The sequence below is a fragment of the Elephas maximus genome, chromosome 13 (genome assembly GCF_024166365.1).
Source record: "Elephas maximus indicus isolate mEleMax1 chromosome 13, mEleMax1 primary haplotype, whole genome shotgun sequence".
Taxonomy (NCBI): Eukaryota; Metazoa; Chordata; class Mammalia; order Proboscidea; family Elephantidae; genus Elephas; species Elephas maximus.
Window position 1 is genome coordinate 101992505 of NC_064831.1, and position 17728 is coordinate 102010232.

Below are 17728 nucleotides of genomic sequence, written 5' to 3' on the forward strand. Positions count from 1 at the left end.
GCAAAATTTCAGAAATGGACAACTCAATAGAAGATCTTAGGAAGAAATTTGAAGCAATGAAGACAGAAGCAGTGAGATTGAAGACAAATTCGTGGATGCCACATTGCTTGAGGAAATATCAAAGAAAAGAATGAAGAAAGCCTAAGAAATGTGTGGGACAAAATCAAGAGAAAAAGTTTGGGTGTGATCAGAGTTCCAGAATAGGGGGAGAAAATGGAAACCAAAGAGTAGATTGTTGAAGATTTCTTGGCAGAAAACTTTACAAATGTCATAAAAGGCAAAAAGCTAACCATCCAAGAAACTCCATGAACTCATATAGGTTAGACCCCAAAAGAAAGTTACCAAGACATATCTTAATCACACTTGTCATAACCAAAGACAAAGAAAGAAACCTGAGAGCAGCTTGAGAAAAACGAAAAGCCACATACAAAGGGGAAGCAATAAGACTAAGTTCTGATTACTCGGCAGAAACAATACAGGTAAGAAGGCAATGGGATGACACGCATAAAACCTTGAAAGTAAAAAAATAATAATAAACCATCCAAGGATAATGTATCCTGCAAAACTCTCTCTCAAATATGATGATGAAATTAGGACATTTCCAGATAAAAAGAAATTACAGAAATTTGTAAAAAAACAAACCAAATTTACAAGAATAAATTTGGTTAGAGAATCGACAACATCAAACAGAAGTCTGAGTTTAAGACACAGGACATCAGCCAGATATCAACATAGCAAAGAAATCTCAATTATAAAACAAAGCTAAAAGACTTAAAACAATGAAACAAAGACATCAATCTGTAGATGATGACTATCAAAACAATAAATGGGGGAATAAATGGTGTAAGTATTGAGCTTTCAAATAGAGAGGAAGTCAAGGCAATATTAAGTAATGTAAAACTGGTTCAAACTTAGGAAGATAAGGGTAAATTTAAAGGTGACCACGAAGAAAGTTAACAAACCTACTCATCAAAATAAAAAAAGAGCTCAGTAAACACGAAATCTATAATAACAAAAGAAAAGAAAATCCACCTAAAAAAGGGACTCAGCACAGGAAAGTAAGAGGGACAAAGAAAACATCAACACCACACACAGACACACACAAAAGCATGATAATATGACTGCAATAAACTCATACCTATCAATAATCACACGAAAATAAGCGGCTTAAATTCACCTGTAAAGAAACAGAGAGTGGCAGAATGCATAAAAAAAAAAGCACATCTCATCAATATGCTGTCTAAAAAGGCACACCTTAGACACAAAAACATAAATATATTAAAAATAAAAGGATGAGAAAAATATATCAAGTAAAGAGTAACCAAAAACAGCAGAAGTGCCAATACTAATATCAGGAAAAACAGACTGTAAGGCAAAATCAACCATAGAAGACAAGGATGGATATTATATAATTATTTAAAGGTACAATCCACCAAGAAGACATAACCCTAATAAATATCTATACACCCAATGACAGGGCTCCAGAGTACATAAAACAAACTCTAACAGCCTTGAAAAGAGAAATAGAAGTTTCCACAACAATAGTAAGAGACTTTAACGTACCACTCTCATTAAAGGACAGAACATCTAGAAAGAAACTCAACAAAGCTATGAAAATCTAAATGTCTCAATCAGCTAACTTGACCTCATAGGCATATATAGAACACTCCACTCAACAGCAGCAAAGTATACATTCTCTTCCAACACACATGGAACATTCTCCAGAATAGATCACATTTTAGGCCACAAAGCAATCCTCAATAAAATCCAAAGCATCAAAATAATACTAAGCATTCTCTCTGATCACAATGCCATAAAAGTAGAAATCAATAACAGGCCGAGTAAGGAAAAATAATCAAATACATGGAAACAGAATAACACCTTGCCTAAAAACAACTGGATAATAGTAGAAATCAAAGAGAAAGAAATCAAAGAGGGAATCAAAAAATTCCTATAACCAAATGAGAATGAATACACATCATACCAAAACCTTTGGGACACAGCAAAGGCAGTGCTCAGAGGTCAATTTATAGCAACAAATGCACACATCAAAAAAGAAAGAACAGGCCAGAAATATTTATCTGGACAAATTCCAGGGCCAAATATAGCACCAATTTGTTTCCTCTTGCAAACTTAAGAATCCACAGAGCAATACTATATTTTTCACCTCTCAGAGGGTTTTGAGGTTTGCTTTCTGTAGGGAAGTGGCCTGTGGTTGACCAGTCTCTTTGAAGTATGAGGGGAAAGCAAGAATTCTAGATGACCAAGAAAGCTTTCTATATGTTTAATTCACACCTCCCCAGCCACCACATTTAGTCAATTCACTTTTCATGCCTAAGTAAAATACGGACTTGCTGCTTCCTTGTGTCAGGTTGTAAAGGTGAAGAGGTTGTGAAGAGCACTGGGATTGAGATGTGGTGGCAGGAGGGTGGAGAGGGATTCAGGACTGACCACCAAGGCCACACAGCTTTTTTTTTTCTTTTCTTTTTGGGTTAAAATATGCACAAGAAAACATACACCCATTGGACAGTTCCTACATGTAAAGATCAATGCCATTGATTACATTCTTCAGGTTGTGTCAACTTTCTCATTATCTCTACCCATATTGTATTTACCACCATTAACTTTTGCTCTCCGTGCCACTTAAAGTTATCACCTACAATTAAGAGTTATCATTGTCAGTTTGATCTCATATAGGTAGTTCTTTAAAAGAGTGCCACATTTTTTGTTAACTGAGCTAAACGTGTTTAGTTTAGAAGATGACTTTATGGGATAGTTTTGATTCAAAGTTTAAGGATTATTTCAGGACAATAGGTTCAGGGCCTCATCCAGTTTCAGTGGATCCAGTAAGTCTCATTGCCATAAGAATGCGGAATTCTGTTCCACATTTTTCCTTCTTTCATTCAGGATCCAGCTATTGTGTCTTTATCAAAATGTTCAAAAATGGTAGCTGGGCACCAACCATTTCTTCAGGCAAAGGAGGCAAAGGAGTCTCAAGGCAAAGAGGTAGAGGTGGTATTTCATAAAGGCACTTAAATCTGCAGTCCATTTTTTTCTTCAACTCCTAGGTCTCCTTCTTATTCTACTGCTCCAGGCAAATAGAGACCAATTTTTGTATCCTGGATGGCTGCTGGTAAGCTTTTAAAACCCCAAGATCTACTCATCAAAGTAGGAGGGAGAACAGAAACTCTAAAAACAACGTTAGGCCAAATGACTGGATAGCCCCACAGAGCCAAGATCTTAAACCTTTGAATCACGAAATCTAACCCCATGAGGTGTTAATTGTACCTAAGTAGTAGTATTAACAAGTGTAGCCTTTATTTATTTGTTTTTTGGTTGCTGTTGTAAAATTATATAAAACACTATATTTGCCATTTCTAATGCACAGCATAGTTATATCAATTATATTAGTCAAATTGTGTAACCATTACCCTTAGTTGATGCCAATTTTCCCATCACCATAAATAAAAATTCACTACCTCCCAGAGAATGATTACTTCTACTTCTCCCCCTCCTGCTCCTGGTAATTAGTAGTAAGCATTGGTCTCTATATATTTACTATTCTTGTGATTTCTTAGAAATGAGACCAGGAAATATTTGTCTTTTTGTGATTGACTAATTTCACTCAGCATAATGTCTTTGAGGTTCATCCATGTTACAGCATGTTTCAGAACTTTATTTTTCTTTAAGGATGAGTAGTAATCCATTGTATATGTTTTTGTTGTTAGGTGCCTTACAGTCGGTTCAGACTCACAGTGACCCTAAGCACAAAAGAACGAAACACTTCCAGGTCCTGAGCCATCCTCACAATCGTTGTTATGATTGAGCTCATTGTTGCAGCCACTGTGCCAATCCACCTCGTTGAAGGTCTTCCTCTTTTCCGCTGACCCTGTACTCTGCCAAGCCTGATGTCCTTCTCCAGGGACTGATTCCTCCTGACAACATGTCCAAAGTATGTAAGACGCAGTCCCGCCATCCTTGCCTCTAAGGAGCATTCTGGTTGTACTTCTTCTGAGACAGATTTGTTCGTTCTTTTGGCAGTCCATGGTATATTCAATATTCTTCGCCAACACCACAATTCAAAGGTGTCAGTTCTTCTTCAGCCTTCCTTATTCATTGTCCAGCTTTCGCATGCATATGATGTGATTGAAAATACCATGGCTTGGGTCACCTTAGTTTTCAAGGTGACATCTTTGCTCTTCAACACTTTAAAGAAGTCCTTTGCAGCAGATTTGCCCAATGCAATGAGTCTTTTGATTTCTTGACTGCTGCTTCCATGGCTGTTGAGTGTGGATCCAAGTAAAATGAAATCCTTGACAACTTCAATTTTTTCTCCTATTATCATGAGGTTGCTCATTGGTCCAGTTGTGAGGATTTTTGTTTTCTTTATGTTGAGGTGTAATCCATACTGAAGGCTATGGTCTTTGATCTCCATTAGTAAGTGTTTCAAGTCCTCTTCACTTTCAGCAAGCAAGATTGTGTCATCTGCATAATGCAGGTTGTTAATGAGTCTCCCTCCAATCCTGATGCCCCATTCCTCTTCATGTAGTCCAGCTTCTCGTATTATTTGCTCAGCATACAGATAGAATAGGTATAGCAAAAGAATACAACTCTGACACACACATTTCCTGACTTTAAACCAATCAGTATCCCTTTGTTCTGTCCAAAGAGTTGCCTCTTGATCTGCGCAAAGGTTCTTCATCAGCACAATTAAGTGTTCTGGAATTCCTATTCTTCGCAGTGTTATCCGTAGCTTGTTATGATCCACACAGTTGAATGCCTTTGCATAGTCGATAAAACAGAGGTAAACATCCTTCTGGTATTCTCTGCTTTCAGCCAAGATCCAACTGACATCAGCAATGAAACCAGCCTGAATTTCTGGCAGTTCCCTGTTGATACACTCTTGCAGCCATTTTTGAATGATCTTCAGCAAAATTTTGCTTGCATGTGATATTAATGATATTGTTCTATAATTTCCACATTCGGTTGGATCACCTTTCTTGGGAATAGGCATAAATATGGATCTCTTCCAGTCAGTTGGCCAGGAAGCTGTCTTCCATATTTCTTGGCATAGGCAAGTGAGCACCTCCAGTGCTGCATCTGTTTGTTGAAACATCACAATTGATATTCCATCAATTCCTGGAGCCTTGTTTTTCGCCAATGCCTTCACAGCAGCTTGGACTTCTTCCTTCAGTACTATCAGTTGCTGATCATATGCCACCTCTTGAAATGGTTGAACATTGACTAATTCTCTTTGGTATAATGACTCTGTGTATTCCTTCCATCTTCTTTTGATGCTTCCTGCGTCATTTAATATTTTCCCCATGGAATCCTTCACTATTACAACTCGAGGCTTGAATTTTTTCTTCAGTTCTTTCAGGTTGAGAAACACCGAGTGTGTTCTTCCCTTTTGGTTTTCCACCTCCAGCTCTTTGCACATGTCATTATAATACTTTACTTTGTCTTCTCAAGAGGCCCTTTGAAATCTTCTGTTCAGTTCTTTTACTTCATCAATTTTTCCTTTTGCTTTAGCTGCTCAACACTCAAGAGCAAGTTTCAGAGTCTCCTCTGACATCCTTCTTGGTCTTTTCTTTCTTTCCTGTATTTCAATGACCTCTTGCTTTCTCCATGGGTGATGCACTTGATGTTATTCCACAACTCGTCTGGTCTTTGGTCACTAGTGTTCAATGCGTCAAATTTATTCTTGAGATGGTCTCTAAATCAGGTGGGATGTACTCAAGGTCATATTTTGGCTCTTGTGGACTTGCTCTGATTTTCTTCAGTTTCAACTTGAACTTGCATATGAGCAGTTGATGGTCTGTTCCACAGTCAGCCCCTGGCCTTGTTCTGACTGATGATATTGAGCTTTTCCATCATCTCTTTCCACAGATGTAGTCAATTTGATTTCTGCGTGTCCCATCTGGTGAGGTCCATGTGTACAGTCGCCATTTATGTTGGTGAAAGAAGGTATTTGCAATGAAGACGTCGCTGGTCTTGCAAAATTCTATCATTCGATCTCCGGCATTGTTTCTATCACCAAGGCCATATTTTCCTACTACTGATCCTTCTTCTTTGTTTCCAACTTTTGCATTCCAATCGCCAGTAATTATCGATGCATCTTGATTGCATGTTTGATCAATTTCAGACTGCAGCAGCTGATAAAAATCTTCTATTTCTTCATCTTTGGCCCTAGTGGTTGGTGCATAAATTTGAATAATAGTCATATTAACTGTTCTTCCTTGCACCAACCAAAAAACCAAACCAAGTGCTGTCAAGTCGATTCCGACTCATAGTTCTTCCTTGTAGGCGTATGGATATTATCCTATCACTGACAGCATTGTACATCAGGATATGTCTTGAAATGTCCTTTTTGATGATGAATGCAACACCATTCCTTTTCTAGTTGTCATTCTCAGCCTACTAGACTATATGATTATCTCTTTCAAAATGGCCAATACCAGTCCATTTCAACTCACTAATGCCTAGGATATTGATATTTATGCATTCCATTTCATTTTTGATGATTTCCAATTTTCCTAGATTCATAGTTCGTATATTCCAGACTCCAATTATTAATGGATGTTTGCAGCTTTTCTTTACATTATGAGTCATGCAACATCAGCAAATGGAGGTTCAGAAAGCTTTACTCCATCCACATCATTAAGTTTGACTCGACTTTGAGGAGGCAGCTCTTCCCCAGTCATCTTTTGAGTGCCTTCCAACTTGGGGGGCTCATCTTCCAGCACTATATCAGACAATGTTCCGCTACTATTCATAAGGTTTTCCCTGGCTAATGCTTTTCAGAAGTAGACTGCTGGGTCCTTTTTCCTAGGGTGTCTTAGTCTGTAAGCTCAGCTAAAACCTGTCCTCCATGGGTGACCCTGCTGGTATCTGAGTATCGGTGGCATAGCTTCCAGCATCACATCAACACGCAAGCCCCCACAGTACAACAAACTGACAGACACGTGGGGGAATCCATTGTATATATGTACCATATTTTGTTCATCCATTTAACTGTTAATAGGCACTTGGGTTTTTTCCACCTTTTTGCTATCGTGAATAGTGTTGCAATGAACATAAAATCTGTTGCCATCTAATCTATTCTGACTCATAGCTAACTGGTAGGACAGAATAGAACTGACCCATACGGTTTACAAGGCTGTAATCTTTACCTAAGAAGACTCCCACATGTTTCTCCAATGGAGCCGTGGTGAGTTCAAACCACTGACCTTTCAGTTAGCAGCTGAGTGAGCACTTAACCACTGTGCCATCAGGGCTCCTGAAATGAATATAAGTGTATATATCCATTCATGTCACTATTTTTATGTCCCTAGGTTATACACCAAAGAGTGGAATGCTGGGTTATGTGGTATTTCTGTTTCTAATGTCTTGATGAATTGCCATACTGTTTCCCACAACAGCTGTATCATTTTACATTCTCACCAGCAGTGAATAAGCAGCCTGACCTCTCTACATCTCCACCAAAATTTGTTGTATTCTGCTTTTTTGATCATTAGCATTGTGGTGGGGAGTGAGGTGGTATATAACGGTTTTTTGATTTGCATCTCTCTATTAAAAAAAAATTTTTTTTTTTTTTAATGGCTAATGATGATGAGCAACTTTTCATGTGTTTGTTGGAAGCTTGAAACAACAGCAATAAAAGCCCAGGATCAGAGGACTTCACTGGGGAATTTTACCAAACATTCAGAGAAGAATAGACACCAATCCTATTCAAACTCTTCCAAAACTTTGAAGAGGAAGGATTACTCCCTAACTCATTCTATGAAGCCAGCATTATCCAGATATCAAAGCCAGACAAAAACACCACAAGAGAAGAAAACTACAGACCAATATCTCTCATGAATATAGAGGCAAAAATTCTCAAGAAATTTCCAGTGAACATAACCCAGCAACATATTAAAAGAATTATACACCAAAATCAAGTAAGATTTATTCCAGGAATGCAAGAATGGTCCAACATTAGAAAATCAATCAACATAATACACCACATTAATAAAAAAAGGAAAAGAACAATATGATCATCTCAACAGACAAAGAAAAGGCATTTGATAAAAATCCAACACCCTTGCCTGATAGAAACTCTCAACAAGATAAGAATAGAAAGAAAATTCCTTAACAAGATCAAAAGCATCTATGAAAAGGCAACTGCCAACATTATACTTGATGGAGTAAGACTGAGAGCCTTCCCTTTGAGAGTAGGAATGGGGAAAGGATGCCTGCTATCACCACTTCTGTTTAATATCATACTGGAAATCCTAGCCAGGGCAATAAGGCAAGAAAAAGAAATAAAAGGCATCCAAATAGGAAAGGAAGAAGTAAAACCGTATTTCCAGGTGACAAGATCCTATATATAGAAAATTTCAAAGAATCCACAAGAAAGCTGCTAGAACTAATAGATGAATTCAGCAAAATTTCAGGGTACAAGATCAACATGCAAAATTCGGTTGCATTTCCACACACCCCAAGGAGAAATATGAAAAGGAAATTAAGTAAGCAATACTGCTTACAGCAGCAATAAAATATCTAAGAATAAACCTAATCAGGGATGTAAAGGACTTATACAATGAAAATTACCAAATACTACAGCAAGAGACTACAACAGACCTAAATAAGTGGAAAGAGATTTTGTGTTCATGGATTGAGAGACTTACTATTGTGAAAATGACAAAACTACCCAAAGTGATCTATAGATTCAATGGAATCCCAATCAAAATTCCAATAGCATTCTATACAGAAATGAAAAAAAAGAATCTTCAATTTTGTATGGAAAGGAAAGAGGCCCCAAATAACCAAAGTAATTTTGAAGAACAGCAAGGTAGGAGGCTTCATGCTTCCCAATTTCAAGGCATACTGTGCATCTACAATAATGAAAACATCCTGGTACTGGTTTAATGATAGACACATAGACTAATGGAATAGAATTGAAAGCCCAAAAATAGATCCATACATATATGGGCAACTGATTTTCAACGAACGTGCTCAGCCCATTCAATGGGTAAGGAACAGTCTCTTCAACAAATAGTTCTGGAAAAATTGCATTTCCACATACAGAAACATAAAGCAGGACCCATATGTCACTATACACAAAAACGAATTCAAAATGGATCAAGGACCAAAATGTTAAAGACAAAATCATGAAGTTCATGGATGAAAACGAAGGGATAAAACTATGGGACCTAGCTTTTTCTTTTCTTTTAATGATAGATTATCAAATACAACAACAAATGCACAAGAAGGAGAAGAAAAAGTAGATAATTAGGACCTCTTGAAAATTAAATACTTATGTTCATCAAAAAGACTTTATCAAAAGAGTAAAAGGCATCTTACAGACTGGGAAAAAAATCTTTGGGAACCATATATCTGATAAGGATCTACTATCTAAAACATATAAAAACCATACAATTTAGCAACATAAAGACAACCTTATCAAAAATGGGCAAAGGACATGAACATACATGTCATCAAAGTGTTTTGTTGAAAAATTTTGCATCTATATTCATGAGAAATATTGACTTGTAGTTTTTTTTTTTTTTTTTTCCTTTTGGTTTTAGTATCAGGGTAATTCTGGCTTTGTAGAATGAATTAGGGAGTATTCCTTACTCTTCTGTATTGATCTTCTTTCTGGTTGTTCTATTCATTATTGAAAGTGGTGTATTAAAGTCTCCTACTATTATTGTACTGGGGCCCTGGTGGGGCAGTGATTAAGCCAAAACGTTGGTGGTTCAAATCCAACAGCCACTCCTTGGAAACTCTATCGGACAGTTCTATCTACTTTGTCCTATACGGTTGCTATGGGTTGAAATCAGCTTATGGCTATTATTGTAGACTTGTCTATTTCTCCCTTCAATTTTGTCAGCGTTTGCTTTATGAATTTTCAGGTGCTGACATTAGGTACATAAATATTTAAATTGTTAAAACTTCTTGATGAATTGACCCTTTTTATTGTTAAATAATGACCTTTTTCTCTCATAATAGATTTCGACCTGAAGTTTAATTTGTCAGATATTAATATTGCTACTCCTGCTCTCTTTTAATTACTGTTTGCATGTAACGTTTTTGTCGTCCTTTGACTTTTAACCTATTTATGTCTTTGTACCTGAGGTGTGTCTTTTGTAGACAGTATCCTTTTTATTATTATTATTTATGTGAGTGCTAAGTCTTTTTGTTTTCCGTCTTCATTTTTATGAAATTTCTTAAATTTGCTTTCTTTGAGGGTTATATTTAACAGCTTACATTTAAAACAGCCTGTTATAAGTTGGTATCACCTTAACTTCCTTAACATACAAAAATTTTATGTCTACACCAATCCTCCTGTCCTCATTTTGCTTAGATGTGCCACATAGTGTTTGATAACAGGTGACTTAGGCAGTGACCAGACTCAGCTGAAATTGCATTCACCTCAGTTTACTATCAAATAAGACACAAGCCAAGAAAAGTAGAGACATGAGATAAAGTTCCAGAGAGTGAACAAACCTGCCGAGCCGCTGAAGTCCTCCCTGAGACTGATTGGCCTGATGACATTGCAACTGGTCAAGTGGGAGAAGCTCAAAGCCACAGATCACAAACGTGTAGCCATTAGGATATGAGAGGGGACAACTGTCCCGTTACCATACATTATGTATATATTTTGCAATGCTCTCAAATCACATATGATTCTGCAACGGTCTGGAAAAAAATTTTTTTTTAATACGTTATGTTGCTTCTATAATGATCTTAACCCACAGATGCATAAGTTACTTATGACTTAGAAGTAGAAAATTTCTGAACTTGGACATACAAGCATGTGAAGTATGGTGAAGAATGTAAACAACCTTGAAGCTGATTTGGACTCTGCGTGTTGTGATAAAAGAAAACATAACATAGTTAATCTTTGTAAAGTAGCTTTGAGACATAAATAAACTTATTTATCTCTAACTTTGAAACGGAGATGCAACATTCAACTAATCTCTAGCCCTGGAGAGAAGACATAACATACTAGTCTTTGAGGTTACATTGGGCCTTATTGTGTGAAGCCAAGTTGAGAAATTCACATACAAATTCAAAATTTCTGCTCACTCACTGAGACAAGAGAGAGATGGAACCTCCATCTAGATTCTGACTCTCTCTGAAGACTGAGACTCTAGTATGAAATTCTGTCTGCCATCTCCAATCTCAAACCCTACCTATGAAGGACCTCTGCCAAGTGTGAACTCAAGGCTTCCTCCTGAGACCACTCATAAAAGGTAAACACCTGAAGTCTAAATATTTGGACTTCAACCAATGAACTGACATTGTAATTATTAATTCTGATTGGCTCTAAAAATAACATCATAAACTTTTACTTGTGTGCCTTACCATAGTACCTTACAATAAACTAAATAAGCTACCTATGACAAACCTAAAATCATCAATTATGACTCACAGAGACCCCACAGGATAGAGAAGAACAGCCCCATAGGGTTTCCAAGGAGTGGCTGGTGGGTTCGAACTGCCAACCTTTTGGTTAGCAGCAAAGTTCTTATCCACTGTGCCACCAGGGCTCCATGACAAACCTGGTATCTCTCTATTAATTTCTAAAATTAAAATGAAAACTCTACACAACACCATATGAGGGATTCTTCAATGGACAAATTTCATCCCCGCAATCCCAGTTTATATTTCTTCCTGAGTCTTGGATGCACAGGAGACCTGATCGTTGGAAACCCCCAGACAGGTTGCACAGCTCAGTTGAAGCTGTGGGTTGTGGTCTTGAAGACAGAGGCAGGCAGTTTTCTTAACATTTGCAACCCCTCGCCTCAATGAGGTATTTTCATTATGTTGTGAGCTTGTGCTGTAAGTGTTTAGCCAACACAAGAGGAGAGTTGAGAATATTCAATTAATTGAATGTATTGGAAATGAAAATGGAATGTTTTGGAAATGCCTCACAAAGCTCATCTTTCATGGAGGCCTAGCAGGCAGCTCCTTCCACCAAAACTTTGCAAAGAGACAAACAAAGCTCTTTTGTGGGCATTTATGTTCTGCACTACCACCCTCACCTGCCAGCACACACCTTCACACACATATTTTTAGAAAACACCAACCTACCCCCATGTATAAAGTTACATCATTAGAGAGTCACTTCTCTGTGAGTTTTAAAGGCTTTTTGGAATTTGTGATTCCATTTATGGTTCCATAAGTGGTTCACTGCCCAGCTCCAGGGGATGCCATTAACACAGCCTGCAATAGGAATGGTACTTCTTGAGGTGGTACAGTGGGGCAGCCCTGACACCTGACTCTTAGAAAGTTCATCAATAATCTCTCTTTCTCTCTCTTTCTGTTCTTGTCCTAAAAAAAGATTGAAGTCTTCTTATGAAGAGGTAAAAAATAATATAAAAATAATTTAAAATAAATAATAAAGATGAGGCAAAGAGAAAACAAAAGTATTAAAATAAGATGAAGCTAAGAGCAAAGTTAGCACACATATACTGTATACTGAGAGGTTCTGCTCAATGGCCAAGCTTTCTAGAAGTCTGAAAAAAAAAAAAAAAAGGAAACAAGATCAGCAGAAAAATTCATTTGGACAAAAAAGGCACAAGTATTTTGATACTAAAATCAGAACACATTTTATCATGGGTTTTCATAGAAAGGTCGTTATAATAACTTACTTCCTTATAAGTACAGATTCTTCTCATGGGAAATAGTGGGTTGTTTCTTACACCAATCCTCAGCATAGGCCAATGGCAGACATCACACCAAAGAGACATTTGGAAACAGAAATTGAACATGGGCTGAGGGAGGGAGGAAGGTGCCTGGACAAATGGAGCATTTTGAGTACAAGCCTTGGACTAGGCATTTTATTTTCCCTCAGACACCCAAAACAAACAGTTTATTATTTATTTGTATACATTCATTGTTTGTTTGTACCCATTTTGTGGTCCATAAAATAGGGATAAAAATACCCACGTCACAGGTATGAGGGTAAGGTGGGTTAATGCAAATATAGCATAGCTCATTTCCTAACACAAATTAGACATTGAATACGCATCCATTTTAAAACAAACTTTTTAAATTGAAAGTTTTAAGATAAAGGTTTATTTATAAGAGAAGCATACAACTTAAAAAGTTAGAACAATAAAATAAACCTAAGGAAGCAGCAGAAAAAATTAACAAATCAATAAATTAGAAAGTAAAATAAATATGTATACTGGCCATGTTAAAGAAAAAATATGATTGTCTAATTGATACACTGAGAACATTAGAAAATTTAAACTTTTATTAGTAATCAAAAAAATAAAAAGTTGAGCAAACCAGTAATGAAAGAGAATTTATCAAAGGGCACTTATTAAAAATCTATAGTATCATCCACTTATGAGCAGCTGATATTTGACAAAGGCCTAAAGTCCACTAAATGGGGAAAAGACAGTCTCTTTAACAAATGGAGCTGCCATGGCTGGATATCCATCTGCAAAAAATTGAAACAAGACCCATACCTCACACCACATACAAAAACTAACTCCAAATGGATCAAAGACTTAAATAAAAAATCTAAAATGATAAAGATCATGCAAGAAGAAAAAAGGGACAATGCTAGGAGCCCTAGTAAATGGCATAAATAGTTTACAAACCATAACTAACAATGCACAAACACCATAAAAGAAACTAGATAACCGGGGGCTCCTAAAAATCAAACACCTATGCTCATCAAAAGACTTCACCAAAAGAATAAAAAGACAACCTACAGACTGAGAAAAAATTTTGGCTATGACATATCTGATAAGAGTCTTATCTCTAAAACTTACAAGGTTCAGCAACCCTTCAACAACAAAAAGACAAATAATCCAATTAAAATATGGGCAAAAAATATGAACAGACACTTCATCAAAGAAGACATTCAGGAAGCCAACACATACATGAGGAAATGCTCACAATCATTAGCCATTAGAGAAATGCAAATCAAAACTACAATGAGATATCATTTCCAACAAGGCTAGCATTAATCCAAAAAAGAAAAAATAATAAATGTTGGAGAAGTTGTGGAGAGACTGGAACACTTATACACTGTTGGCGGGAATATAAAATGGTACAACCACTTTGGAAATCCATTTGGTGCTTCCTTAAAAAGCTAGAAACAGAAGTACCATATGATCCAGCAATCCCACTCCTTGGAATATATCCTAGAGAAATAAGAGCCATCACATGAGTAGATATATGCACACCCATATTCATTGCAGCACTTTTCACAATAGCAAAAAATGGAAACAACCTAGGTGCCCATCAACAGAGGAATGGATAAACAAATTATGGTACATACACACAATGGAATACTAAGTAACAATAAAGAACAATGGTGAATCCTCAAAACATTTCACAACATTGATGAATCTGGAAGCCATTATGGTAAGTGAAATTAGTCAGTTGCAAAAAGACAAATATTGCATGAGATCACTATTGTAAGGACTCAAGAAAAGGTTACACACAGAAGAAAGCATTCTTTGATGGTTATGAGGGTGGGAAGTCAATGACTAGATAGTAGACAAGGATCATCTTATGTGAAGGGAAGGACAACAGACAATACAAGGAAAGTCAGCACAACTGCACCAAAGCAAAAGCTAAGAAGTTCCCTGAACACATCCAAACATTTGAGGGACAAAGGAGCTGTGGCTGGAGCCTGGGGACTGTAGGTGCAGGGTACGTCTAGATTAATTGGCAAAACAAAGTTTAAGAAAATGTTCTGTACCCCATTTTGGTGAGTGGCATCTGGGGTGTTAAAAGCTTGTGAATGACCATCTAGGACACACCAATTCGTCCCAACCCTCTTGGAGCAAAGAAGAATGAAGACCACCAAAAACACAAGGAAAATATTAGCTGAAGAGACCAAAGGTCCACATAAACCAGATATTCCACCAGCCTGAGACCAGAAGAACTAGGTGGTGCCCATCTACCACCACTGTCCACCCTAACAGGGAAAACAACAGACAGTCCTGGAAGGAGAGGGTGAAAAGTGTGGTGCAGAACTCAAATTCACGTAAAAAGTCCAGACTTGATGGTATGACAGAGGCTGGAGGAACCCCCCGAAACTATGACCCTCAGACTCTCTGTTAACCCAGAACTAAAACCATTCCTGAGGCCCACTCTTCAGACAACAATTAGACTGGACTATAAAACCAAAAAAAATAAAAATAAAATACTTGTGAAGAGTGTGCTTCTTAGTTCAAGCAGATACATGAGGCCAAATGGGCGGCTCCTGCCTGGAGGCAGGAAGAGAAGGCAGGAGGGCACAGGAACTGGCTGAAAGGACACGAGAAACCCAGGTTGGAAAGGGGGAATGTGCTGCCACATTGTGGGGATTGCAACTAATGTCACATAACTATACGTGTATAAATTTTTGTATGAGAAATTAACTTGAGCTATAACTTTTACCTTAAGCACAATAATAAATAAATCTACAGCAGACTTCATTCTGAACGGCAAGATCCCAGAAGTATTTCTATTAAAGTAAGGCACACAAATAAAGAAACTGGTTGCACGGATTCTATTCCACATTATATTAAAGATTCTGGCCAATGAAATAGAATCAGAGGAAGAGATAAGTATTTCCTTGTTTGCAAATGATATAACAGAGCACACAGAAAGCTGAGAAAGTCTATAGATAAATTTTAAGAACTAATAAGAGTTTGTCAATATTGTTGGATAGAAAACTATATACAAATACCAACAATATTCTTATATAACAATTCCCACTACCAAACCACTGCCGTCGAGTCAGTTCCTACTCATAGCGACCCTATATGACAGAGTAGAACTGCCCCATAGAGTTTCCAAGGAGCACCTGGAAGATTTGAACCGCCAACCTCTTCGTTAGCAGCCGTAGCACTTAACCACTATGCCACCAGGGTTTCCAATTAGGGTATGTAATTGTAAGAAAATGATTCCATTTAATAAGAGTAATACAAAAATTAATTACCTAGAAATAAACCTAAAACCAAAATCAAACCTGTCGCAAGGACTAAGGTGAGCCTGAACCAAGCCGGGGTGTTTTCAATTGCCTCATATGCATGCAAAGCTGGGCAATGAATAATGAAGACCAAAGAATAATTGAAGCCTTTGAATATAACATGGACTCCCAAAAGAATGAACAAATCTGTCTTGGAAGAAGTACAGCCAGAATGCTTTTTAGAGGCAAGGATGGTGAGACTTTGTCTCACATAATTTGGACTTGTTATCAGGTGGGATCAGTCCCTGGAGAAGGACATTGTGCTTGGTAAAGCAGAGGGTCAGTGAAAAAAGAGGAAGACCCTCAACGAGATGGACTGACACAGTGGCTGCAACAACGAACTCCAGCATAACAACTATTCCGAGGGCGATGCAAAAATGGGCAGTATTTTGTTCTGTTGCACATAGAGCCACCATGAGTCGGAACTGACTCAAGGCCACCTAACAGCAACAACAACATAAATAAGCCTAACAAAAGATATGTACTAAACCTGTAAAACAAGAGTTCCACTTCTGGGATGGTACTGTGACAAATTTTGTGGACCTATTATTCAATGAAACAAGCAAGTCTGGTGATAGCTATAAAAAAAAAAAAAATCCAAACATTACAGTCTCTAGAAATTGTCCTAAGGTGTACAGCAAATGCAACATTTATACAAGAAAGTTATTAAAATGTAAAACAGTGAGAGTCTGTGGAACGTGAGCCATAACCTGATCTTCCTGCCCTCATGTCCCACTCAACTGGACAGAAGGTCCTCTCCTGGAAGGTGTGATCAAGAAAACAGGCACCATTGGGAGATCCCCGTCAGATCCCATCAGTTTCCATTCAAAGCCTACCATATCTCAGCGGGAGGGACGGGCCACCAACATTTCTCATCCAAGTCCGAGTTGAAAAGGTTAAATTTCCTGTGAGTGTGGTTAACAGATTGAGGGCTCCCTTCCTTCACCATGCACCTACACATAAGATGAAGGTTTTTTCCCAAGTGTGGCAGATTGAGAATACTGGATCCCTGACAGCCTTGCCTCAGCTTCTTGCAGGATGACAACAGTTCCATGCCAGGAGAGGCAAGTTCAGAAGACCAGAGTATATTGACCCATTCAGCACCCACACTACTGACTCAGAGAGTTTTCCCAGGAGAAGAGGCAGTTTATAAGAATAGAGAATTTCAAAGGTTTCCTCCCAAGGAACTGACTTTGTTTGAAACAGAGGTCAATCCTAAGGACACTTTTGAAAACAATGTTGTTGTTGTTGGCTGCGGTTAAGTTGGCCTCCAATTCATGGTGACAAAACACTGCTCGATCCTGTGCCATCTCCAAGATTGATTGTAGTTTGGACCACTGTGATCCATAGGGTTTCACTGGCTGATTTTTGGGAGTATATCACTCTGGGCCTTTCATTCTAGTTTGTCTAGTTTGTAAGCTCTGCCGAAACCAGGTCAACATCATAGCAACATGCAAGCTGCCTCTGACAGAAGGGAGGTGGCTGCCTATGAGGTGCATTGGCTGGGAATGGAACCTGGTCTTCCACATGTAAGGCAAGAATTCTACCACTGAACTACCACTGTCACCTGGAAAACAATAACCAATCAGTTGCCATCAAGCTGACTCTGACTCATTGATGACTCCATGTGTTTCAGGGTAGAATTAATTGTGCTCTGTAGGGTTTTCACTGGTTGATTTTTTGGAAGAAGATTACTAACCCTTTCTTCTAAGGCACCTCTGGGTGGACCTGAACATCCAATCTTTCAGTTAGCAG